Here is a 7,083-nt window from a genome sequence, read left to right on the forward strand (position 1 = left end):
GGGCGGGGGCTGCTGGAGCCCTGTCTTCAGAGAGGGCCCCATCCGGTCCTGAGCCAGGTAACTTTCCCACCGTGAGAACCGAGGTCTGGGGGCAACAGGACCCTTTCTGTATCCCTTCTGCGTTTCCTCCTTGTGTGGGGTGTGTGTGTGTGTGTGTGTGTGTGTGTGTGTGTGTGTAATGAGGTCTTTTTTGAATTTGTTTTTTAAAGTCACTCCGTCCTCTCCCCCATGGCTGAGGCAAAGACTGATCTATCTTTTTGGGGTGCAGCCAGCAGGCTCTCTGCCGGAAGGAGATTTAGAGAGCCAAATCGCGACGCGCTGCCTATTCCTGATACGTGTGCCCTAACTTTGCTGGTTTCAACAACCACAGCGGCTAGCACAACGTGTGGGCCGTAAACGTCTGTCGCAAGCCAGTCCAAGAGGCGGGGAGGGACGCAGCCGTCTCGGAGGGCGCCGCCGGGAAGGCGCTCGGATCGCGGGCGCGGGCGCAAGTGCAGGGGCGCGCGGAGGGCCGGGGCGCGCGCCCGGGCTGGCGTTAGTTCTAGAGGCCGCGCCCAGCGGGGGCGATCGCTGTGGCTTTGGGCTCTCCCGGTGGCGGTGGACACATCCCGTGGCCGCTAGCAGCAGGGGCCCTGGGGACCCTGGGACCCTCGCAGCTGTGGCCAGGTGCGGGAACGCGCTCTGGGCCGGGGGGTGGGGGCGACTTCTAGGTGCCTGGGCCACCACGTTTGAACCAAGGAAAAAACTACGCGGGTTCTGGAGGTATAGGATGGGATTCGATCTCCTTAGATATTGGAGTACTGAGTTCACAGGGAGGCTTCTGCGCGTCACAAAGCGATGATGAGGCAGAAGGGCACTAGGACCCAGCCGGCTTATCGAGGCTTTGTACACCTGCTGTCCCCTCCGAAGTGAGCACGAAGAGTAACACCGATCATTGTTGTTGCCTTGGATATTGGAAATACCGGTGGTGATGCTACTTGGACGTTCAGCACCATGGAAACCAGTCCTGGGCTGGAAAAACTCAGCCACGTGCCTCCAGCTTGAGTTCCACGTTGCTTCATTCATTAAACATTCGCTCTGCGGTTATCTGTGCCAGGTTCTCTGCTAGAAACTGAAGGCCTGGAGAGAATCGAGCACCAGCCCTCCGGAGCAGGCAGGAAAGTCCCCAGGCAGCAGTTACTCAGGAGGCGCGTAGCGCGTGGGGCGGCCTCTGGAGAGCATGCGCCATGGAAACAGAGCAGATGTCCTGGGTGACGGGTGTAAAACCGAGGCGAAGACTTGGCATCTGACTTGGCTTGGGGGTGTGTGGGCTCCTGGGAAAGGAACCCAGGGCCTTCACATTGAGTTACATCTGCCTCCTTTTTTAAAAATCTTGCTTAGTAGAATAAGCACTTGCCTAACAAACTCAAGGACCTGAGTTCAATCCCTGGTTCCGCCAAAAGAAAATAAAAATCTTGGATTGCAGGATGCGGTTCTTACCTGGATCTCTGAGAGTAGACCATCTGGAGGTATTTGGAAGTGAGCTGTTCAGGTAGAAAGCTCAATGTTTGAACAAACAAAACCAAAGGAACAGCAGCAGCAGCAGAGGTAGCATTTATGACCCCCAGAGGAGTGTGAATCGCCGTGGCTGGTTCAAGAATACAAGGATGAGTTGAGGCCGAGATTACAGAATAGGTAATATGGGTAATATAGCAGTCATTTTCCTGTTGCAGGAACAAAATATCTGACACCCACAATTTAAAGGAGAAAAAGTGCATGCTGGTTTATGGTTTTACAAATTTCAGTCCATCATTTGAGGGCTTCAAGGCAGGAACAGTGTGATGGAGGACAGCTGCTCAATCTGTGGTGACCAGGCAGCAGGGAGAGGAGGCAAGGATGAGAGGCCTCCTTCCAGGTTCTCTCCCAGCGGCCTACCTCTTTCTATCAGGCCCTGCCTTCAGACAACACATTCATCCTTGAACTACTCATGGGATAAGTTCACTGATGAGTTCAGCACCATCCTGACACAGTCACTTTCAAAAGCCCCTACCTCTGAAAATATGAGACGTTGGGGGGGGGAGTTAAATAAAGCATAACAGGAGTAAAGAGCCTCGGCAGATTCAAAACAGACCATGACTATGCTGTGGCTGAGGATGGTTGTTTTGGCCCAGTCAGCGCTGGACCAAGGCTCTGCGCAGCCCTGAGGGGCTGAGGATCAGCCAGTCCTGAAACATAGGGCTTCTCTGGAGCTGTATTGTAGATGAAAGACACAGCTGAAGTAGGAAAGGGTGCTGTGGAATCGGGAGGCTGTTGGACAAGGAGGAGATCGTGGTCGCTTCTTTCAGTACTGCACACATCGTGTAGTGATCTTCGAGCACTTGGTAACTATGCGCTCCTTGATGCTGTGCCACACAGGTGGCCTCCTGCGCCTGAGCCGCAGCTAACAGCTTGTCCCTACTGTGCAGGGAGCATTTATTTCTTTTGATGCATTTGTAGGGCCCAAGATGGAGCTATAAACAGAATAATCTGTTCTGGCGACTGAAATGGAAAATTTCTTGTACAAAGATTAAAGATTTACCTTTATACTGCTCCATTATAAATGATTCATACAATACTGTGTAAGTGAACTATAAAACTGAAGTATCTTTGCCTTAAAGGTGACACATAGATCGTGATGGAGGACTTTATAAATGTATCTTTAATTGATTCTGTGTTATCTGCAAATTAACCATCTGTACCTGAATGAACTTGGCCCAGGTCCATCAACCTATTGAAGTGGACCTGTAACAACCATCTGCCTAAGGTCTCAGGCTGGTCCCCGTACAGATGCTTCCAGCCCTGCTCTGACACCCACTGGGCAGGAGAGAAGCAGAGGACCCCCAGCATGTCCCACTTACTCCCGAGTTCCGCATGTGAATGTCTGCATGAAATATGTGTTTGTATGTTTCTGTACTTTCTCTATCTCATAGATAATTGAGTAGAAGGAAAAGATGAAATGGTTAGCCGCAATTCCCGTGCTCAGTGATGCCAGTTTGTGGTATCAAGAGGGAGCATGAACTTTGAAGTAAGGAGGTAGATCTGAAATCGACTACCAGGCCTGTCCCTGGCTGCCTGGGTGCGTGTAGGCCTGGTACTTATCTGAGTCTGTTCGCTCATCTGTACAGCAGCAAGGTAATCACCGGTTCACAATTGTTAGCAAGAGCCCTGTGCATTATCCGTTTATAGGCACATTTCTCCCATCACTTCCTTATCTCCAGACAATTTCTATTTTTTTTATAACTTTATCATTTCAAGAATGTCACACAGTGGAATCAGACCATAGCAACCTTTTGACTTTGTTTTCCTTCCACTCAGTATATTTCTCTTGAGATTCATTCAGGTTTTGCATTTATTAATCTCTTGTTCCCTATGGTACTCCTTAGCAGTATTCTATGGCATGTCTTCAGCAGTATTTTTATTAACATGTGATAATCTGATTAATAAGGTCCAGTGTGATATTTTCAGATCTGCGTGAATTAACCCTGATCAAATCCAACTGCTTATTCTCTGTCCTTCCAACCCGGCACATGTGTGCTTCCTAATCTCTAGCAATAATTAATTTACTTTCAGGTCTACCTTTAAAAATTTACATATAGGAGAGAAAACACAACGTGCTGTAGTTGTCTTTCTGTCTCTTGCTAATTTTATTATTCTGCAGTTAAGTTTCTTGTGTGTTCTGGCTATCATTCCTCTGTCATATGCATAGGATGGAAATACTTTCTCACATTCTGTAGGTTGTCTCTTCACTGTGTTGTCCCCTTTCCCTTGCCAAAGCTTTTGCATTTGATGCAAGCCTATTGCCCTATTTTTGCTGTTGTTTCCTGTGCTTTTTTTCCTTATGTATTAGATGTCCCACATAGAATATCACTGCCTGGAGTAGGGAGATGGGCCTTACCTTGAATTCAAGGTTGTCACTGACTACCTGCGTGACTTTAGCTGTGGCACATAACTCATCTGAGGGTCTCAAGCTGTTTTATGTTTTATTATAGTAGTTTCAGCATTTTAGATGTTACATTTGGGCATCTGATTTGTTTGGAACTGACTATTGTGTAAAAAATCAGGGTCAAGTTTCAAGTAAAAAATCATTGTTTGCATGCGGATATCAAATATCCCTACCATATTTATGGAAGGATGAGCTTTGTTTACCTTGCTGAGCTTTTCATTTGTTCTTCAGCAGTCCTTTGTGTTTCCATATAAATTTTTGTATTGTTTCTTTCTAGTTCTGTGAATGTTATTAGTATCTTGATGGTGACTACTGTATCTATAGATTACTTTGGGTAGTATGAACATTTTAATGCATCAATTCTTTCAATCCTTTAGTATGGGAAATCTTTGTTTCTCATTCAGTTTCTTTCATCGATATTCTGTAATTTTTAATGTACTGGCCTTTTACTTTCTTGGTAAAAATATCTATTATTTCTAGATATTTTGTGGCTATTATGAATGGGATTGCTTTCTCAGTTTGCTATTGGCGTATAGAGAACTCACTGACTTTTATATATTGATTTTATATGCTGCTACTTTACTGAATTTGTTGTCAGCTCTAATAGTATTTTGATGGACTCTTGGTTTTCCTACATATACAAATATATTATCTACTAACAGGAATAATTTTACTTCCTACCTTACTATTTGTATCATTTTGATTTCTTTCTGTCACCTGATCATTCTCTACTAGTACTATATTGAAAAAAAAAAAACAATAAGAGTGGACATACCTTGTTTCATTCTTGATCTTAGAAGAAATGTTTTCAGCATTTTCTCATTCAGTCCCATAAGGCTATGGGTTTATCATAAGTATCATTTATTAAGTTGAGGTATGGTCCTTTAATACCTAATTTGTTTGGATGTTTTTATCATGAGATGTTGCATTTTATCAGATGATTTTTCTGTATCTATTAAGATGATCATAATAGGATGATTACCCCTATTTTATTGATGTGATACATTACATCTATTGACTTGTGTATGTTGAACTATCCCAGATTGAGCATGGTGAGTGATCTCTACAGTTTTCTGTTGAATTCCACTTATTAGTATTTTGCTGATATATTTTGTATCTATGTTCAATAAGAATATCAGTGTACAGTTTGTTCTTGTTGTGTCTTTATCTACCTTTGATAACAGGTTGATACAGCCATGATAAAACAAGTTTGGAAAGTTTCCCTCCTTTCAGTTCTGCATATTAGTTTGAGAAAAACTGATATTTATTGTTGTTCAAAAATTTGGTACTAAAACATCCTGCTTACATACATAGGTAAATTTCTTTCACCCACTCTCTCTCCTGTCTTCAACTCAGTAACTCGTTCCTTTTGAATATATTCACTATCTTTTCCCAGTATCTATTGTATCCCTCAGATTACATTTTCCTCTTTGAGGTTCTCACACTAAGGAGACAATATGATGTTTGTACATGTAGGTGTAATTTATTTTACTTAAGGGTATGCTCTCTAGTTGCATCCATTTATCGACAAAAGACTCAAATTTATCCTGTTTTATAGCTGAATAATACTCCATTATGTAAAAATACCACATCTTCTCCATACATTTTTAGTTGGTGGACATCTGAGTTGTTTCCAGGATTTAGCTATGACAAATTATGCTGCTATAAACATGAGTGCATATATATCTCTGTGGCATGATGTTTTCAGTTCTTCCAGAAAAAATACCCAGGAGGAAAATAGTTGGCTTGAATGGGATCTCTAATCCTAGCTTTTGAAGGAATCTCCACATTGATTTCTACAGTGGTTGTATCAGTTTACACTCGCACCAACAGTGCAGCAGGGTTTCTTTTTCTCCAAAGCTCCTCCAGCATTTGTTATTAGCTGACTTCTTGATGTTAGCCATTCTTTCTGGGGTGAGATGGAATCTCGGTGTTGTTTTAATTTGCTTTTCTAGAATGACCATTGAAGTTGAACATTTTTTCACATATTTACTTGCTTTCTTTAAGAAATGTATATTCATGTCAGATGCCCATTTTTAGATTGGGTCTTTGAATTTGGGGGGTCTGATTTTTTAAAAGTTCTTTATATGTTCTAGATAGAAGGCTTTGTTGGAGGGACAGTTCACTATAACTTTTTCCCAGTCTGTGAGTTTTCTTTTTATTTTGTCAGAGTTTTGCTTTGAAGCGCAGAAATTTTTCAAAAAGGTGAGATCCCAGTTGTTGATTCTTTGAAGTATTTCCCGTGCAGTTTGGTTTTTGTTCATGGAATTTCAACCTACACCCGTCTTTAAGATTTTTGCCAACATTTTTCTTCAGAAGATTTAGTGTTTCTGTTTTAATACTTAAATCTTGATCCATTTAATATTTGATCCATTTTGACCATAGCTTTGTGCATGGTGATAGGCATGGGCCTGCTTTTAGCCTTCAGCATGGGGAAAGTCAGTGTTTCCAGCATCACTTAATAAAGAGGCTTTGTTCCAATGAACATATTTGGCCCCTTCATCAAATATATGGTGGTTGAGTTTGCTTGCAGTTGTGTCTGCATCTTCTGATCTATTCCATTGATACTTAGGTCTATACTTAGGTCTATGTTTCTATGCCAGTACCATACTAATTTTATCACAGTGGTGTATAGTATAATTTCAGGTCAGGGATTGTGATACCTCCTACCTTTCCTTTGCTTCCTAGCATTGCTTTTGATATTCTGGGTCTCTTCTGGTTCCAAATGAATTTCAGGAAAGTTTTCTCTAGCTCTGTGAGGTATACTAGTGTATACAAGTCAATCAGGATTGCATTGAATCTGTATAACACTTGGCCATTTTCACAATGTTGGTTCTTCCTATCCAGGAGCATGGAATATTTTTCTATTTTCATAAATGCTCTTCAATTTTTTTTCATAAAGTACCACAATTTTCACTGTATGGAATCTTTTATGTACTTTGTGAAATTGATTTCTAAGTATTTCTTATCTTTGGATGTTATTGTGAAAGGCATAGTTTCTCTAATTTCTCTCTCAATGTGTTCATTCTTTTTGTATAAAAATGCTACTTTGGGTGTTGACTTCATTTCCTGCTACATTGCTGAGTTTGGTGATTAAATCTATTAAGACTTTTGGAGTTTTT

At 42.1% G+C, this 7,083-nt stretch overlaps 1 protein-coding gene across 3 annotated transcripts in view; it reads left to right on the forward strand.

The window, feature by feature from the left end:
• Hrasls (HRAS like suppressor) overlaps nucleotides 1-7,083 on the forward strand; it is a 25,973-nt gene that overhangs the window by 204 nt on the left and 18,686 nt on the right. Inside the window, exons 1-2 of one of the 3 annotated variants that reach the window (XM_023700920.1) lie at nucleotides 8-57; nucleotides 2,737-2,847. The exons of 1 other annotated variant lie outside the window; for it this stretch is intronic. The gene's annotated coding sequence lies outside the window, so the exon portion shown is untranslated. Of the gene's footprint in view, nucleotides 1-6; nucleotides 58-2,736; nucleotides 2,848-7,083 lie in introns of those variants that run through there. One more of the 3 variants, XM_023700918.1, reaches the window with a different exon arrangement.

The sequence above is a fragment of the Octodon degus genome, unplaced genomic scaffold (assembly GCF_000260255.1).
Source record: "Octodon degus isolate 3935 unplaced genomic scaffold, OctDeg1.0 scaffold00128, whole genome shotgun sequence".
NCBI classification, from domain to species: domain Eukaryota; kingdom Metazoa; phylum Chordata; class Mammalia; order Rodentia; family Octodontidae; genus Octodon; species Octodon degus.